Below are 19,554 nucleotides of genomic sequence, written 5' to 3'. Positions count from 1 at the left end.
CCCTCCTTAGCTGCTTCTCTGACATCACACACTTTACACCCTGCATAAACACCCTTCCACCTGTACCCCTGCTCTACTCGTAAAACTCAAGGTCCAAGAGCACTCATTGTGAAAAATATCAGAGAGCAGATTTAGGAAAGGGCTGGAGCCAGAGGAGAGAGGTGAACACTTACTGAGTTTTAACCCTTTTTACTTGCTTTGTATCTATTCTTAACTTACTGGACTACAAGCACTCAGTAGCTGAGTCAATGTTTTTCCATGTCTCTAAAGCATCCCCTAGAGTTACAGTAACACATGCAAGTTTGAAAAGAATTCTAACAGTACAAATATAATAAACAAGATGAAAGTTTTAAAATGCAATCAGATTTCATTGTGTGACCAAATATCCTCAAGAGATGTTAGCATCTCTCTCTGTGACATATTTTGACACTGAAATAATGCAAAGCATCTCAAAGTAAATCCAAGTTCTAATTTTTGAAACCTTGCTCACATGAACATTCCTGAAAGATTTGTTAAATATGAGTATGGAAACAACCATAGCTGTTGCTTTGTCCTGTGGGCTTAGAGAAGAGGAAAAGTAACACATCTAAAAGTCCTGGGTGAAGAGAACATTCATTCCAGTGCTCCGTGTTGGCCCTCTGTTAGATCCCCAGATCCTCAGACCAGGTTTTCTACTGCATTTTCAGAAAAATCCTGATGCTCTAAATGACTGTGCTAATCTTGATCATTCTTCTAAAGAGCAGACTAAAGCCCAAAAGCCATATGTGCAGAAACACCCACCCAGGACAGTCAGAGGAAAGAACCATTTAATTTAGATATATGAAATGACAGTGCTGTCAACAATAGGAGGGGTAACTTTACGCAGTGTACAAGTTAAGCTTAGGCTTCTCCCACCTCTTCACCCTTCTTTTTGACTTTGAGACTAAGTCCTACATATTATATAGAAGAAAGAACAATGCCAGTTGCGAGGCAGGAATACGTTGTAACATCAATGCAGAATATCATCTCCTCCAGGATTTTCCACCAGAGGATATGTCTCAATTGCAAGAAAAAGCACATTCCCTCCTTTTCTTTTTCCTGCTCTTACACTGTAGATTTTTTGAAGACAAACCCCAAAATTAACGAACACACCACAACAGAAAAAAATAGGACACTCTCCAAATATTCTGGTTTTAATTGGGCTTGATTTATCAGGTATGTCTCTATCTGATGGTAGAGAGATGACATATATTTCACAGGATATGGATTGTTCATACTGTGTTTGCAGAAAACATTACTCTGAACAAATGCAATTTGTTCTGCTTTAGTTACAGTTAATACTGCACATATCTGCTCTCTGGCTGATGAACTTGCACAAACAGTTTGAGTTTAAGAGTTTCAGACTGTAAACTGAAAATTAGCTAATGACAACTGATCTGCTGCATCACCTGAGAAATCACTGGTTTATTGATGTTCAAACAAATGCTGAATTAAAATTAGTGCAGAAACTTACATGTACATAAAACGTATCATGTACTTGAATACAGCAGACCACTGATGAATTTGGAAAAAAAATAACTTCTGGAAGAATGCATACCTGGCATTATATACATATATATATGCATTCATTAACAGGAGGGCAGCTGCTACTTAATTTTAAAGTGCCATTTCAAAAATCACAGTCAAACATGTGACTAAAAAAATGTTAAAATAGCTGTACTTGGGTTTAGCAAACCGACTCCTTTAAGGGGATCACCCACATTGTATCCTTCTTCACTAAAGCTTCACTAATGGTAAGGCAATCCAGATGGTATCTGGATAGCCACTTAATCAAACAAGAGAAAATAAGAGAGCAGTGAGATTTTGCAGAATCAGAGATCCAATTAGGTTGGAAAGGACCTTTCAGATCATCAAGTCTAGCTTATGGCCTAACACCACCTTGTCAACTAGACCTTGGCCCTAAGTGCCACATTCAGTCTTTTCCTTGACACCTCCAGGGACGGTGACTCCTCTACCTCCCTGATTAGCCCATTCTAATGCCCAGTCAACCCTTCTGTGAAGAACTTCTTCCTAATGTCCAGCTTAAACCTCCCCTGGTGCAACTTAAGACTGTCTTCTTGTCCTGTCACTGGTTGCCTGGGAGAAGAGAGCCACCCCCACCCAGCTACAGCCTCCACTACTTTGTAATAAACAGCTACTTGAATGGCTTTTAAAAATACACTAATATTTTTACTAAGTTCTTCTAAAAGCAGAGGGAAGTGTTTTCAGCAGTTTTACTTAAGTAAAACATTCTAAACAAAGTGCAAGGGGACACTGGATAGAAGCTGAAATGGGCTGTCTACCTGTATCTGCTCCTCCTCAAGGTGCCTTGGGGATCTGTACATCCATGCAACTGATAGCCAGCTGCAGGCCTTGCCAGCTGGTCAGTGGTTCAGCCTGGCAGCACTTCAGGCAGTCCACTGCTGCATGGACACCACATGCACTGCACATCACTGTAAAGGAGGCCAAAAGCCCCTTAACCAAAGGATTTAAAATTAGCTGGGAACAAGAAAGGGAGAAGAAAGCATGGCTGTTAAAACGTGTGCAAAGTCCCAGGAAGGATCAGAAGATACAGCATTCTGTGTTGCTTCCTTGTAATAATAGCAAGCGTTTAGTTATACTGTCTGCCACAAAACTTCCCGTAGAAAAGTCCTCAGAGCCCCCAAGAAGCAAAGACATGACCCTTTGCAGCTGTGGTGGAAACACAGTGCTTGCAGCACAGGGGGATCCCAAGTAGCAGCTCTGAAGACCCCTGCCTGGGGAGCACACACGGAGACATCACCACCATTACTTGGTCTCCATCAGAAGCAGCCCAAACTGAAGGGGGAAGGGGGCTTACTTTGCTTTGTTTCTTTTACTGAAAACAGATTTTGTTCCAAGAGCCACAGCAAGGAAAACCAAGATGGCTGTAAGCCCCTCAAGGAGTTCATGGGAAAGGGCACAGCCACCAAGGCAGCCTTGCCAAACCAGGACTTTGCCCTCCTCTGCTGGAATGGGCTCCGTGCCATAGCTTGTAAGTGCTGAGGACCTGACCTCACTGAGAACAGCTGTGTCTCCCTGCCCTGCCCTCCTGGACCATTCCACCAGACTGGTAAGGTTTGTCTGTACCTGTTCTTCAGGATACCCCAAGCACCCTCTGCAGTGTCAGCCTCTTATTATCCTCAGCACCCAAGTCATCAGCTGGGGCAAGTGTAGCCACAGAGCAGCTGGTCATCCCTGCTTTAGGCTATGTTGTGAAATGGGACAGGCACTCTGCTCCACAGGATAAAGAGGACACCTCATTTAGGGAAACAGCATTCCAGAATAAGAATTAAATGTAGTCTGTAATGGGAGAAGAACATGATGAGATTGCATCTTTGAAGTAAGGCAACAAGATTTTAATCTCACTATCTAGTAAGAAACCAGTAAACAAGAGGACAAAAGTCAATTGAGTTGAGATATCTAATTAGTTCATGAAGTATAATTTTACAGGAATAGCAAAGCAAGAGGTACTAATTAGTTGAAACTCATTAAGTGTAAGTTGTTTAGTAATTTAGGAAAAATGAATTCAGACATGGCAAGGTTGGTACAGACAAGAATTCCACATAGCTGAGTGTCACATTTCCAACAGCAGCCAGTCTCCTCAAGCACCAGAGGAGTAATTTGCAATTCAGTCCTGACCCATGGGGACAGGCAGGCAGACCATGCATTCCAGCTTCTCTGAAAGAAATATTAAAGGACAAAAATAATGAATGCCTTCATTACAAATCACCAGGTGAGAAAATTAGTGTCTGTCTCCACCCATTAGCTATTAAAACTTCATGTTCCATCTATAGCAAGCATTATTATCCTAAGTAGAGAGATTCTGGATAAATAGATCAGCTGTGTTCACATTCTCGTCTTTTAGATTTCTGCTAATACTTATGCAGGAGTAAGGTAAGTCATACTTACCTCTATAAAATGTATCCTTCTTAGGGAAACAGAAACAAAAAAACATCTCAGGCAAGATATTACCAAGATTTTTACTGCATAACATTTTCAAAATTTGCTCTTTACCCGGGGTAAGTTTGTTGAGTGCAAGGGAGCTCAGAAACCATTGCACGTACTAGGCTAGAAAAGCGACTTAAAGAAAAGACAAAATAAAGCCCTAGCAGGGAAGCAGGTTTTGTGAACAAGACCACCAAAGTGTGCAGAAATGTCATCACTCACTTCAGCTGGAATGCTGGCAAACTGTAGCTATTCTCTACCTTTCTGCTTTTAATCCATGAAACACAAGTACCCTCAGAGAAAATATATCTAATTTAGCTAACCCTTTGTCAATTACACAAGGCAGTGGTTATAGGCAAAGATTTCCTAGAACAGCAACTTTCAGAGAAGTGTCTCAATGGCATTGAATCAGACTCATCCTCTGCAACTGTCTGCCAGGGCTTTTTAAGCCTCTGTGGTAGTCCTCTACAGAGATCCACCACAAACCCAGTATAAGGCAAGACAGCAATGCACCATTTTATTTGGGGGTAACTGTAGAGTAAATGATTCCCTATAAAAGAAGGCACCAAATTCTGGGAAAGTCTGGGTCTGGAATTTGCAGCTCAGTTATGGCTTAACTAATAATAGCTAACACAAGTGTAAAAGCCACATGAGAAACAGTTTCCTTCCCACAGTCCACTGGTGAAGCTGCCGACGAAAAGAAAACCAAAAAAGACTGAAAATTTCACAAAAGTAAATTCTTTTCTTTGTACTGAATGGACATGCTGTACTCCCACTCCTTTACAAAGGAAGTTAAGAGCTTCTTTGTGTCAAGCCTACTCTCCTTTTCTCAACAAAATAGAAATGAAAGAGCCATGTGAATTATTAACAGATGACAACAGAGAGCTAGCCAGGTATTTCAAACACTTGTGTCTCTTCTTCCTACATGAATTCCTCAACAGTACATGCAAAGTAAGTCTTCTTACTACTTCCATCATTTAAATCTGTAATTGGAACTGATTAAATAACTTGTGGAGAAGTAAAAGCTTTTTTTTACATTCCTTTCTTTCTCTTTTCTTTCCCTGGGAGAGCATTCAACCTGACTGTCAGTGACAGGGGGGCTTCATGCCTTGCTCTGAAGGGCACCTGGTGATGAAGTGAGAGTCTTTTCCCCCCTTAACACCTTTTCAGTACCACAAGCTCATGAGGAGCATCATGCCATCCGGAGGAAACAGAGACACCATTTACTTCTGAACTGGAATAGATATATAATGGGGAAACCTGAAAACAGACTGAAGCTTTAGTCATATTACAGTGTTAACCATCATGTCACAGTAAAAGCAAGTCTTGTTTATCATAAACACTTTGGCTGGCCCCTTGTCCCCAAACTTCCCCCTCCCCAGCCCCCGCAAACAAACAGGTGAACAGGACACCACTACATGAATCCAACACCATTGCTTGACAGCATGCTTGCTATTTACACAGAAGTGCAAACTTAACACTGCTTCAGTCCATTCACATTTAAACAAATTCTGAATTTGTCGAAGAATCCCTGCAAATCCAATGAAAAAATAAAAATGGAATTATGTTAAGTAAGTATCAGAGGAACTGAAAGATATTTGAGAACTGACATAGGAAAACCCATCAAAATTAAAACTACAGTATTAAGCTTTAAAATGATAAACTTTTTGACAAGTTTGAAAAAGAATCCAGATGACCATAAAAAAGCGTGTATTTTTCTATTTACTTTAAAAATTAAATCCATAAATTCTAAACTTCCTTCAGTTAAAAGGACTATTTCAAAAGGCATGGTAAAGCACAGCATCTGACATAACACAAATGGAGGAGTAAAGTTTCCCACAGTGGAGCAGAAACTCCCAAGTGATACCTCAAGGCAAAAACATTAACCAGAATAACCTCTCTGGTTTGAATTTGACTGTGCTTCACACGTACACTGTTTATTCTACCTGCCATAAAAATGGACAAAAGCAGCACATACATTAGCAGCAGCTCCTACTCAAAAACAAGAAGCACAGCACATCCCCCCCTCAGCCAGCTCCCCGCTGGAAGTGTTCCAGACTAAGCCACAGAAACTTAACAGTGAGCTTTTGAATGACAGGACACCATGTGCTCCAGCAGTCAAGTACTTACAAGGTTTCTTAAACAAATTGATCATGCCTACAATTTCAGACGAAGTCAGAGAAACTTCAGACTTGATCTTCTCTGAGAAAGAAACAGAAGCCATGAAATCACCAAAGAGAAGGACTTGTTTGGCTATTTTGTTGTGATTTTAAAGAGAACTCTGAAGGACATATTGTAATGTGATAGGAAGCTTGTAGGAACAGCCTTACAAATTAAGCTGGGCATGTTTTTCAGCACTCTGTTCTTATTTAGCACTTTCCCTGTGGGAAATGCTAAGGGAGATTTCATCTAGCAACAACCAAGATGATTTCAGATTGATAGATAAGACTTCCCAGCTGATCTTTCATTTGGTACGTTAGTTTATACAACTGCTTTTTGCTCAGTCTTCCCCAGCCACAAAACCAAAAATAGCATTACCTTCCCACAAGGGCAATATGGAAAACTGGGACTACTAGGCAACTCTTTATAGGTGCTATGAATAATAGCAGTGGTTTTTAAAAAAGTAAGAAAAATCCTGATGTTATATTATCCATGTTTTTATCTAGACAAGAACAGTTTAATGTCAATAACCACCATGATGTCTGGAGGCTGCATTTTCCAAGAAAATTTATGCTAGACACCAGTATTTCCTGAAGCATCCTATAGTACCATGAAAGGGAGACAAGCACAAGCAGTCTGTATTATTTCTCATGAAAGAAGCAACAATGATGCAAATTCCTCTTAGAAAGCAATAAAGTTTTGAATAAATCCTAAAAGGGCTTCATTATGCAGTTCTCAGTCAACACTGGCTGAGCCAAATCCTACTTCTCTGTGCTCAGGGTAGAACTTCCCATGGCTCCAGTACCTCCTTTCACAAAGGTGGCAGTCTTCCACAAACAGACTGTAGCAACCAGGGCTTAAGGGAAAATATACTCAGTGAAGCTATGCTCCCAGATCTGTAGTTTGGCAGAGAAATGGGACATCTGATTTTCAGATCTCCTGGGAACAAGGTAGCTTATCATGCAGTAAAATCCTCTACAGGAAATTAATGTTTTAGTGATGCCTTTTCGAATCTTGCTTGGTGTTTGTTCAAAATCTTGTCCTACAAGTTTTACCCAAAGACCAGGAACAAGTTGCTAAGCTTAGGCCTTCATATCCCTAAAGTGTTTAGACCAAAAAGTTTCTCATAAAATTTAAGATCCAGACAAAATTGTGCTTTCTCAATGTGAAACCAAAGTTTCTGGTTGTCATCTAGTTTCAACAGAGGTCCTTGGCATTTTCATATCAATTGCAGAGACTCTTGAAGTAAGATAAAGCCTTCAACAGGGAGGAATTTTAATTAATCTATTGTACACAGTGCATTTAATAGTGTCTCATTTCTTCAATCTCCCTCTGTGTCAATTAAAAACAGTGTATGTGGAGAAACACTGAAGAATCCCAGGCTGCTTAGCAGTCTGGTTTTTTCTAAGCACTGTAAATACTGACATACAGAATAATCCCCCCAAACACAAACAAATGGGATTGAACTGGAAATGAGAGAAGATAAAATAAAGAGCTTGAGAGTAATATCCCCCTGTTGCTTTCTCCTCTGAGGTATCTCATACAGATTTGTATCTCAGACAGATTTGTTTTTGGCAGATATACCAAGATTTATGTGTAAAAATGACTTCAGCAATTTCTTTCTTTAGGGCCACTTTTTATTTCACTAATGATGCATTCTCAGGAACCAAGATTGTCACCCAATTTAATTTTTAATTAAAAAGAGCTTAAAAAAAAAAGAGAATAGAAAGATGAAATTGCTCTGGTCTAACAAAATACATGACTTTTTGACCCATCTATAAGGGCTACTTTCTTCACTCCAACAGCTGACAGACCAAGATTCTCTTCAGCAAATAAATCACTCCACCCAGCCTTCCTCCTGCAGCACAACATGGATCTAGCATCCCTCCAAATAGCCAGCAAGCCAGGCTTAATTAAGGCCACGAGAGCTTACAACAGGGCTCAGGACCATCAGAAAGGCTACACAGGTACCTGAGCAAACATTGTCTGGACTCAGGTGTGGTCACTGCCCTGAGCACATTCTGTAGCTATTCAGGTCCTTTGCACTTCAAACCCCATGACTAAGATTCACCTTGGAGACCAACAGATGAATATTGCAATGCTGAAAAGCACAGATGTCGAGAGTACCTCTCTTAGAGGGACTACCTAATCTAGCATCAAAGTTGGAGGTGTATAAATGACCACAAAGCAGCCTCCTAGCTGAGGACAATTAGTGGTGTTTAATTGTCACACAAGGTTATCAAAGGACTTTTTGTACCAGCAGCAGGAAAGCAGCATCACTCAGACAACAAGTATGAAGGTAAGTGGTGGAAATCTAGTAATGAAGAGGCAGAAACCACTCTCCCTATAACTTCTTAATATCAGGTTTATCTCACACCCAGACTGCCTGCTTCCAGTGTCACAGCCTTTCTCTGTTTAAACAGGGATGAACATTGAAACATAAGCTTCTGTTACACATCACAACATTAAATGAAAGGGGATTAAAAGGTGAAGTGATAAAATCAAACACTGCAAAGTTTAAAGAGAAAAAGTATTTTCCTTCAATTTTCTTACATGAAAATAGGCTTTAATAGCTGAAAAGTGTAATGCAGTAGACATTTAAAATGTCTTATTTTTTTCCCAAACAACTCCAGTTCATGCAAATCCCCTAAAAAATTAGGCACATGGTGTGTTTTGCTTTCACATCATGTTCTGCAGACTGCAATTAAATAATTTACATCACTGAATTGGTAGCAATGCCATGTATGATGCCAAACTGAAATTTTTGCATCCTCTTCCCTGCTTAGTTTACTTCAAATTTCATCTTGATTTATTTTCAACACAACAGGAAATGGAGGCAGTGAGATTTATAAAAGCTTGTAATTGTAGTTGTGGCAGTTATTAATGCAAGCATAGATTTGTCATAGGCACTACACCTTTAACTCAAGAAGCACACTTTGTCAGAAAACTTACCTGCTTGTTAAAAACCCCACGGATCACCAACTCACTCAAGCACTCCAAAGCTATATGCAGTCAGTGGAGAATATTGAAGCTAGTAAAAAAAATCAAGAGAGAGTGGCAGAGAACGAAAGCAGGCAAAAACCACAGGAGCCAGGAAATTCCTAATGAGTGGTTAATTGTACAAAAGGTGGGATGCATTATTTAGAGAAACATGTCCCACAGGAACTACTCAGGAGGTGACAGAGAGTTCTCAAGCAGCATAGTTGGAATCTTTTTTTCATGTGGCCCTTAAATACTGGAGGTCTGAATGGTAGAACTTTCAAGTTAGCATAAGAAACCTGTCCAAGTGTAGCATTTGCAGTGTAGTCATCTAATCTCCTTCAAACAAACTCTGCTAAGTACGACCAGCAAGGCTGCCTGGAGCCCACTGAATGAGCTTTGAGAAAGACTTCTTCTGTTTCCTTGAGAGTGGACAGGTGCCCCACTTTCAGATGAACAGTTCCAGCAGCACAGTCCTCAGCAAAAGCAAAAGCATGTAGGGTTGAAGGGAGCAGCATCACCCTGGAGATGTGCACCTCTGCCCTGGAGAGCACAGATTGCAGAGTGCATACTAACACTCTCCGTGACACACCCTTCTGAAGGCAGACAAGGAATACCATTTGTCAGAGTTTTCAACACAATACTTCTCTGAAGTGCTGACTTTGTGCAAGCAAAGGCAAAATGATAATTTTTTAAATGTCTTTACCAGAAGTCTCAGTTGGAATGAAGCATGTCTTGCGTTAATCAACAGCCTTCCATCAAAGTAAAACTTGTTAGGTATTGCTTCTTACCTTATTAAGCCACAAACCCTGATTAATATTGCTCTATTATTGTCTTATCTATGAACAGCTAAATTTCTGCCAGGTTGGTTCAACTAACTGACTTATGTCGCCGTGATTCTGACATTTCAAAAAAAATCTGTTACACAACCAGAGCAGAAATAAAAACACTTGAGCAGCTGAAAGAGTAGAGCTGAATAAGGAGTGCTACAAAACAGGAACAAATTTAGGAATAATGAGGTCACCTCACACCTCAACACACATGAAATTATTCCGTTCACTCAAATAACTTCACGTTTGGTAGTAGCCACAGCACAAAATACCACATTTTAAAAGAGACAGAAGCATTTTCAATGCTTCAGCTAATTAGAAAATAATTTACACAGAACAACACCATCATGTGTTCCCCTTCCAGGTTTCTCCTGGCTTGACAGATGAAGAGAGAATTAAGAAGGGTGAAAAATGTTCCCTCCCTCCCCACATCCTCCAAATGAGACACCCCTAATCTTGGCATGTGGTTGCAGCTCCAGGGCATCAAGCAATCATGGCATTTAGGGTGCTTCAGAAACATCATGCCTGCTTGAGCACTCAGCTGTTGCTGTGTTGGCAGCATGAAAGGTCTGCTTCTCATCAGGTATTTTGGCTTTTCAGCTTTTCTTATGCCAGATATCTGCAGTTTGTTCTTTTTTTTAACAAGGGAGAGACATACTATTAGCATCCCTCCAAACTATCAAGTCACACAAGGTAAAATTCAGAGCCATAAGGTCTGGCAGGGTCAGTGTTCAGGATTCCTGGCTGTGCAGAGGAGGTGAAGACCAGGGAGAGGTAGGAAGGCAAGGAGACATTCAAGTGACCACAGATGAATGAACAACCAAGAAGTAGACAAGAAAGTGAGGGATCCACACAAGCTTAAACCAGTTTGTCTATTCATTGGATTGGTGATATCTGTGCAGCCAGATACTGCAAGAACTGGGTTGTTTGTGTTTTGGATTTTTTAAAAAACCATACCCAGAGATCCTGCTTTATTTTTTATATAGAGAGGAGTGCAGCAGTCTATATCTAATAAAAGAAAGTTCCAGATGTCAAAATTGTTCAAAAAGCATGACTACCGACTGAGATAAAGCACGTTAATGCTATCCCTAAAAGGGAGTTGGTATCTAAGCAAATACAGATTGGAATCACTGACTCATCCACCCTGGGCCTTCAAGGCAAATGGATGAAAGGCTGACAGAAGGAAGAAAGGGGGGAGGAAAATAAGGAGGCATAGAGAATTTAAACAATATTAGCTACAAGTGAATCCTAAATAAAGATTAAAATCACTGCCTAGTGGCTTTTAGGACTTCTTAAGTCATGGCCATAAAATTACCAGAAAACTGGCAGTTCAAGATGTATGATGACTTTTACAAGGAAGGCTTTCAGCAGTATTTTAACTTTTAAGAGCTACCATGGCATAGTTCTTCCAAGTTTCTTAAAACATAAGGAGAAATTGGCATCGTTTTCCCAAGCTGCTTAAAAACATATGGAGAAACTGGCATTTAGTGGAAGCATCTAAAAATCACCACTCCCATTTCATAATTAACTCAACTATCTATTTTAGTATAAACAAAAAGTCTTTCCCAAATTTCTACTGTGTACACATCCTGCTGACTCCGACACAGTCAAGCACTCCTAAGGAAGGCAAATAGCCCAGGTCTTTTCTGTTGCACTCAAGGGATAAATATCATTGGTGGAATGATCTAGGATGATCATGCTCATCTAGCTTTTAGTTAGTTGAATCTAGATACAAATCTTTAAAGCCAGAGAAAGTGCTGTTACTTCTGCTTCTGTAACTAGTTCTCAACACAGGTCAGATTTCTTTACAGATTAAGAGGCATTTCAAGTCTTCTAAGGAAGTGTTTTTTGCTTTTCAGCATTAAGGTTTCCATAAGAAAGTTCAGTACTTCTTCATTCATACATATTCCTACAGTCCCTCAATGGATAATAGCTGAATTATAGACTTTTCTATTTACAATTTCATATAGACATCACAAAGGCTATATAAATTTCCCTTATGCACTTAATATGAATTACAAGTAACTAAGCTATTGAGGATGAGGATTGCCTTTCATTTTCATGTGACAGTGTTTCAAAATGTATTTATCAGGCCTGTAACCTCTAAAGTTGTTGGGCCAGTTCCCTTGGAAAAGTCCAAGTATCCATGAGTGCAGCCTATTTAATAATTTCAGCAGAAGTGAAATAAATAGATGGTATTATTTTCATTAACAATTTCTGAAACTAAGACATCAATACCCCAGCTGAAGAATTCAGTTTAATTTACCCTCAAGCAACTTCCTTAACTGAAATCTAAAAAAATTATTTTGTTCATGATCTAGTTTTCCATAATTCCTTCCTATATTTCTGTCACTGGAGATTTCCTTTTCCCTATTGCAGCTTTGTTTTTATACCTTAGCAGAGGAATTCCAATAAGTTTGGGACTATAAAAGATTACTTATTGAATCCTTAAAGATAGTTTTGTCTTTCAGTTCTAAACTTTAATTTTTGAAGTGAGACTACAGAAGAATGAAATGAGTAGGGTTGTTCAGGAGTGTCTGAGTGTTTTCTATGACAAAATATTGCCAGAGAAAGTTTCAATTCAGTATCAGGAACACTTTCTAGACAGAGTATATTAAACAATTAGACAGATCCATGAAGTGCAGATACATTCACCTTAACAAGGTACTCAGAAATACAATGAAATTAACAGTCCTACACTTTAAAGAGGAAGACAAGGAACTGAATACCTTATTGCTTCTTAGAGACAGTTTCTAGGACTCTCCTGTTCAAATACTAGAATTAAGCTGATCATTGCTGCAGCTTGAAATAATGGGAAAGAAAAGAGAAAAGGGAAGTAATTAAGAAAACACTAAATCTGTTCCAGCTGTAAAAGCCCATCTCTTAGAATTCCTATACAAATACTTAGGTCTTGCTATCCCAGGTGTTCAGATATGCTCCAGGTTATGTAAGACAACAGCTGACCCACATGCAGTGAGAAAGAACTGCAAGACCAGCCTGGTCAGATCTACATTTTTTAGACACAAGCAGACACAGACATAAGCAGATCCCTTACAGTAATTTATGAGGAAGGAAGAGTTTTCCTCCATAAATAAACTGAAAATGTGTTCTGTCTCTTTAATTTACAATTTAAAACCCAGTTTATTTTTACAATACCTGAATCATCAGTACCAAGTACCTCAGACTGAACATTTTGGTTAGTATCACTTTCAGCTGCAGCCATGTGGGTTTTTTTTGTTGTTGTTGTGGTTTTTTTGTTTTGGTTTTTTTTTTTTTTTTTGTTTTTTTTTGGTTTGGTTTTTTTTTTTGGGGGGGTGTCTTTGGTTTGGGTTTTTTTTTTTTTTCCCAAATGTTGCTGAAACAAGAATTATAACACAACACATTTATATCACCACTGAGATTTTGAAATCAAACACAAGGGGAATTTTCCCTTAGCTTTAAATCATGTACTAAAGTGTCTTACATTTTAGGCTGATTTGGAACAATGCAGTAGCAGCATTGTAAGGGTACAGCACTCATTACATTACATTAGAGGTCTTTAACCTGTGAAAATTATAGCTGCACTTCATAACAAGGACCTGCAAACCAAAACTCCCAGGAACTGCAGAACTCTGTAATAAGAAAGTCACATTGTACAGGACATGTTTTTCTTCTTACTGTCTGCATTCCTTCCTCTGATCACTAATGGAAACTAATAATGTTAAATGTTTATTTAATAAACACTTTACTTATAAATAGCATTTCTATTTAACACAATAAACAAATAGTGCCATACATGAACACTATATTAGATAGCTTAATAGTATTAAACAGTATTATAGTATAAGTGCTGTATTAGCTACCTGAATGCTGAAGCACAAGGATTTACAAGAGCTTATTTTCTTCAGATTACATTTTCTACTTGCATGTTTCCCATACTCTAAATTGCACCAAAGAATAACCAACTACATGAATAGGCTCAATAAAATATACTTTTACTACCTATGTTACATAGGAGAATTATAATGTCACATTGTATCTTCTAAATCTGAAAATACTACAGCCATTAATAATTACAACATTTGTCCTCTATAAAACATAATCAGATTAAAATAACAGTTTAAAAGTCCTTGAAGAGCTTTTCTAGGGAAATTTGCCTGTAGGTTATACATCTTTTGTACTCTTGCTTCATCTACAGAACCAATCTTTGGTTTTGGGAAGTCTAATTTTAGACAGCAATATATGCAATATAGAAACTACAGAAGACACAAACCAGCACTATATGATATTGTTTTAGCCTGAGTTTTATCAATAAAAATCAATCCTCTCAATGGGAATTATCCAACAATGACAGGAGAGTTCAGCTCCCCTTCTGACCTAAAGATAAAGATGATGGAGCTGAAGAAGGCCCTTGTCTTGGAGATCCCTCTGTCTACTCTCAGTTCACAACAGTACAGATTTCCAAGAAGCTTTTTAAAAGCTGTCTTTGAGCTGCATTTCAGCTCAGAGATTCATTTGGATGCAGTGGAGAAAGGTCACAGGGAATTTTAAATCCTTGAATACAGACTAGATAGTCAGACCACTGCCATAACAGCATTTAACGTGACATTTCATAATTAGCTCTGATAAATACTTGGGTTTCTTCTCTGTTAAGAATTTCCTGAAGTACTTTACTTCTCTCCATCCTAGTCAGCCACTGAAACCCATCTGATAGTGAGCTTTCAGCTCAAGAAAGCACTAAATCATATTAAAATTAAGTATATGAGTGTCTTTTCCTGACTTTCTAAGATTATTTAACCACTGTCAGATGCCTGAGGCAGAACATAACAAACATATATATCACATTCACAAAGTCAAATCAGGATTTGTGTCAATTTTTCCTGTCCTAATCCTATGAACCTGAATTCCTAAGTACTCTTAAGATGCAAATTTGAACTTTGAAACTGTCATGTAGGAGCAGAAATGAAAAAAAGTATTACCATAGGGAATCCTTTAATTGACCCAGTTCTAAAAGTAGCAGAGGAAGCATAAATCACCTTTTGCCCTCAGATAATTTTTCCTACTGTTCTCTTCATCAATATTCTCTCAGAATTCAGTATAGAAGAAATTAAAACAATGTAGTCTACAGAACTACTAAACCCGAGTCAATTGTTGTCAGCAAGATCACAAAAATAACAACTAAATATAACACAAAAATAATAACCAAAACAGAAATTAATCCTAATTTTGCAAACATGGTTCCTGGCCTTCTGAAAATACTGGCTTGTCAAAAGAAATTCTGAAAACATTGAAAAAATTCAAGAATCATCCAGTTGCACAGTTTGGACCCCATTTTAAGATATAAGCTGCTCCAGAATACTTCTGGTGAGCATGCAAATCTTGCTTAGAACTAGTCACTCTAATTAGGAAAAAGTAATTTCAATTCCAATTATAACCTGGCGACCAAAAAAAAGAAACAGATTTAATTACAATCAAGCTATAATCTTGCAATCAAACAACTTCACAAGAATTAGCTCTGCCTTAGAACATATTATATTCATTTTCCTAAAGCTCTTATTCTGTATTAAGCACAAAAATTCAAAAACATACAGGCTTCAGAGGCTGAACATAAATACTCCTCTGATTTTAACATAAATATACCATCCATCTTATCCAAAGGAAGTAAAAGCAGAAAAAAATTGCAAAATTGTCAAGACAATTCTTGCATACTGGGCAGCTTCCTCAAGGAACAGAGCAGATGCAAAAGGTAACCAGTTCTGTTATATATTGGGAAGATAAAGGAACATGAAAAATGAGACATGACAACTTCTTTTGTTCACTGTTGTTTTATTTAGTGCTGTCTTACCATTATTTCAGAAGGAGTTGATCAACTATAACTGTGCTCTTCAGCATGATGGTATTAGCTTTCAGAGGAAATTTCTGCAGAAGGAGCTTGAGCCTTTTGCTTCACTCTCTCCAGGCTCTCTGGAAGATCCTAAAATTGTCAGGTGTAGCTTCCATATTCTAACAGATCTACTTACTGCCCTTCCACTTTCCTGCCAGTAATAGTTAAAAAGGCCAAATCTCCCACTGGTTGCCAGCTTGGTAAATATCAGGCATGGATCTCACAACTCTTATCAAGAGAAGGACTTGGTGCTTAGACTCTCAGGCTGGTAACCTCCAATGCCCTCTGTGATGGCCACAGAGAGAAATACACCCAACCAGCAGATTCCCCAAATGGTATATGAAACAATTATTGGACATTTACAGTATAGGTTTCAGATCATCAAAATCTTGAGCATTTTTACTGTAATTATTGCCCTACATCTATTAGCAGATGGATGTATCCACCCCAGTTTTCAACTCCTGCTGCAGTGTTCTGCAGACAGTGTGATGTGCTGAAGTTAATAATTAATTGCATATCAGAAAATACTTTCTATGGAACTGTGAACATAATTTCAGATTGCTGCAACCCTCAGGCCATCTTCTTGGTTGTTCTTCTCAGGTCATGGAGGCAACAAAGGCATTGATTCTTTCTGAGTACAACACAGGGGACAGGTGTGGCTATGGTAAGCACAGGTGAGTTTTTTAGAGGAGTTTTCCGCATAGTGTAAGGATGAAGCTATCCAGCTGAGCTCCATACACAGGTCCCAGTCCTGCATGGCCAGAGGCACCAGATGAACAAACCATGGACTGAACAAGCAAATTTCTCAGGTGTGTGGGGTCACTCCTTACTGGGCTAGAACGAGAACATGACACTTGTTCTGCACAAAAACAAGCAAAGACTGGATTGCAAAAGAGCATGAAGTCTGAGTCCATTTACAGGGAGAGACTTCCTGGCTGGTTTTGTGATTTTAAATTTGAGAAGACAACCAATTTGTTCACATCAATATGCAGAGGGTTCACAATTCAAGGGACTTTTCATTTTGAGGTTTATCACTAAAACTCATTGCAAGAATAACACAAGAGAAATTTAAAAATCTAGAAAATGAATCATGAACAAATGCTGCAACATAACATTGACTAAATCAAGGACTCTGTCTTCCTCACAGGACCCCTTCTTCATTAAAATAGGAAATAAATTCTTTGCAGAGCTAATTACTCAACAGTGACTCATTTCAGAAAATCTTTGTTATTTTTACTTCCTCTGAAGTGACTGAAAGTACACAACCAAATGTATCCATAGTCATCAGGTGTTGTAAGAAAGAAATATGAATTGGTCAAACATAAAGAACAGGAGAAGCACAATTAGGAGAACAAGAAATTGCAGAATAAAGGGGGAAAAATGTGGATGATGCAAATTAAATAAAAAAAACTAAAAAAAAATTCATAGAATACAAAAAACCAAGACTTTCTGTTCTTCCACTTTTTTGAAGAATGAAAAAAAAAAAAAAAGAAAAAAAGAAAAAGCCTTAATGGACAATACCTTATAGGAAATCTGAAGTCTCTGGAAAAGCTGGGTAGGATCACCAGTAAATGTGAGTCTGAAGCCATGAGCATTTTAGCTTAGAAAATGTGAAATGGTGGAATGAATTAGAAAAAAATTGTCTGCATTAGGAAAAAAACCAAAATATTAGATTTCAATAAACTTGTTCAAAAGTTGACTAACACTACATTCACAAATGATTTACAGAGAATCTCACAGATTAAGCAAAATCTCTACTAACTGCAAATTACTTTCTAAAAAAGGTTTGGATCTAAAAAAGGTTTGGACTTTTTCTGCAGTAAAAAGCAGAATATTCTAACAACAGGATATGTGGGTGGTTACGAAAGAACATTGGGTACACTGTCAGAAAAAAAAAAATGTAGGTTTAATTCTCTTGGAAGAAATATTATATGCAAATTCTATACAGAAACCTATGTCTTGCATATTTTAGTTATGAAGTTTGTATTAGTCAGTCTGGACATGCTGTTGTACCTGACCACCCTCACAGACTGTTCACAGCTGTATTTTAAGCCAATGGGTATTGTATCTTTCTGGGCAAAATATAAAATGTGCTATTTGAAAAAGGCTGTGTTGCTTGCAAAAATTAAGTCTATCCAAAGGAAACAGAAGGCAGTTCAGAATCTGTGATCCTTACATACAAATGGTGTGGAAATATGAGGTTAGACAGGGCATCCTGTACTCACAGAGCATTTTCCATTGGTGGTTGCACACTTATTACCTTTCTACTTTGAAGAAATAAGACCATGCCCTGCCTGTAAACATTAACAGACCCCATCTCACAAACAGGTATGTCACAAACACGTTTGTACCCTCAGCTAAGGTGTAGAAGGTTTTTATGGTAGAAAAATGTCAAAATTACTATAACTATCTCAAGAAAACAGAACCTTTGTTTCTCAGCAGCAAGCCAATGCATTTCAGCTGAGCATTTCAGAAGAGTTGTCAAAGATATCTGCTTGTCATTCATTCTCTTGCCACATAAAACACCAGCCAAACAAACATTTTGGAAAGACAGTCACAAGTCAGGACTTATAGGTAAGCAATAGTCTTTTGAATTTACAAGATGATATGGGTTAGTCAGCACAGATTCTCTAAAACCACAACAGCTTCAAACAGCAGAATCATACTGCTTTGTACAAAAGCAAAGACAGCATTTCTATGTTAGACACACTCCAAATCAAAATTTATAGGTATGTCCTGTAGGGTAGGGCATTCACAAATGTGATGAACACATTTGTCCTGGAACCACGTTACAGAATGGCTGCTATAGAAACAAATTATCAGAATTTCAACATTCTCTACTGAAAAAAAAAAAAAAGTTTGGGTGGGGGTGCAAAGAAAATCTGAATGGAAAAGATCCTCCATTGCTGTCACTCCACTTTCAGAGGTACAGGTGCAGGGTACAGTATGTTCTCAGCTGTTCTCAGCTTCTTCCAACACTTTTTAGAACTGAAGCATCTAAGGAAGTTGCAAATATTTTATAAATAACCAGTCAATCCAAAACCCAGCAGAAAGGGAGATAGTGCAGATTTGTTCTGATAAAAGCACAAATTGCAGCACTACTCCTTAGCATTAATTCCCAGCAGCAGCATTCTACAAACACGCTGTGCATGTCTTGGCAAAATGAGAGTTGTGTTGTACACTGGAAGCTACGAAACACTGCATGGCTAAGAAAAACTTCTGTGCTTGACATGAAAGATAATGGTTTCTGGTTTACACAGTATTTCTTTTTCCACAATACACACAAAAGCTACAAAACAAATAGTTTTAAGCTCAGGAATGCATGCATGAGACATTCTCCCTTTTAAACAAAAAGAATCCTTTTTTCTAAGATAGAATATGTAGGTTAAATAAATATTTTAGTGTTTAATTATCTAAATTTTCACTTCTGCCTTTAACATAATTAATTGTTAAATGAAGACACCATTAAAGCATCAGCAGGAAAACCTTTCTTACCTTTTTTAAGGTGGGGTGTGGTATTTTCTATTTCCACGCAGTCTTGCACTCTCTCTGAAATTGATGTTTTTCTTTAATATGAGTGATCAGAAGTCAGGATATGCTGCTAGGGACCAGTGGTTAACATTCTCCTCCCAGACTGCCTAGGTGTAAGTGGAAAAGAAAGAACTTTAGTTCAACATTTCTAGGCAAACCTGAGAGAGAGGGTTTTGTGTTTTCACTCTTTTGAAGGGTGCTTATAAG

General features: G+C 38.2%; 1 protein-coding gene across 1 annotated transcript in view; it reads right to left on the bottom strand.

Moving 5' to 3' along the window:
• The window catches only part of CRACD (capping protein inhibiting regulator of actin dynamics), a 67,798-nt gene extending 48,456 nt beyond the window's left edge, over positions 1-19,342 (bottom strand). The window contains exon 1 of the mRNA XM_053940454.1: positions 19,312-19,342. The gene's annotated coding sequence lies outside the window, so the exon portion shown is untranslated. The remainder of the gene's footprint in view (positions 1-19,311) is intronic.
• Positions 19,343-19,554: the final 212 nt, after the last annotated feature.

Source organism: Vidua chalybeata, chromosome 4 (assembly GCF_026979565.1).
Source record: "Vidua chalybeata isolate OUT-0048 chromosome 4, bVidCha1 merged haplotype, whole genome shotgun sequence".
In the NCBI taxonomy this organism is placed as follows: domain Eukaryota; kingdom Metazoa; phylum Chordata; class Aves; order Passeriformes; family Viduidae; genus Vidua; species Vidua chalybeata.
This window is presented reverse-complemented; position numbering and strand designations above follow the sequence as displayed.